Source organism: Trichogramma pretiosum, unplaced genomic scaffold, assembly GCF_000599845.2.
Source record: "Trichogramma pretiosum strain Unisexual culture from Peru unplaced genomic scaffold, Tpre_2.0 scaffold6, whole genome shotgun sequence".
In the NCBI taxonomy this organism is placed as follows: domain Eukaryota; kingdom Metazoa; phylum Arthropoda; class Insecta; order Hymenoptera; family Trichogrammatidae; genus Trichogramma; species Trichogramma pretiosum.
The window spans coordinates 356,439-356,821 of record NW_019641678.1 but is presented as its reverse complement, the minus strand read 5'-3'; positions in this window follow the sequence as shown (position 1 = coordinate 356,821).

Here is a 383-nt window from a genome sequence, read left to right as displayed (position 1 = left end):
AATTTTGGCGGGAAAAAATTTGAATTTTGGCGGGAAAAAATTTGAAATTTTGGCGGGAAAAAAATTTTGGCGGGAAAATTTCAAAATTTGGCGGGAAAAAATTTGAATTTCGGCGGGAAAAAAATTTGAAATTTTGGCGGGAAAATTTCAAAATTTGGCGGGAAAAAATTGGAATTTTGGCGGGAAAAAAATTTGAAATTTTGGCAGAAAAATTTCAAAATTTGGCGGAAAAAAATTTGAATTTTGGCGGGAAAAAAATTTGAAATTTTGGCGGGAAAATTTCAAAATTTGGCGGGAAAAAATTGGAATTTTGGCGGGAAAAAAATTTTGAATTTTGGCGGGAAAAAAATTTCAAAATTACGCGGGAAAATTTTTGAATTGTG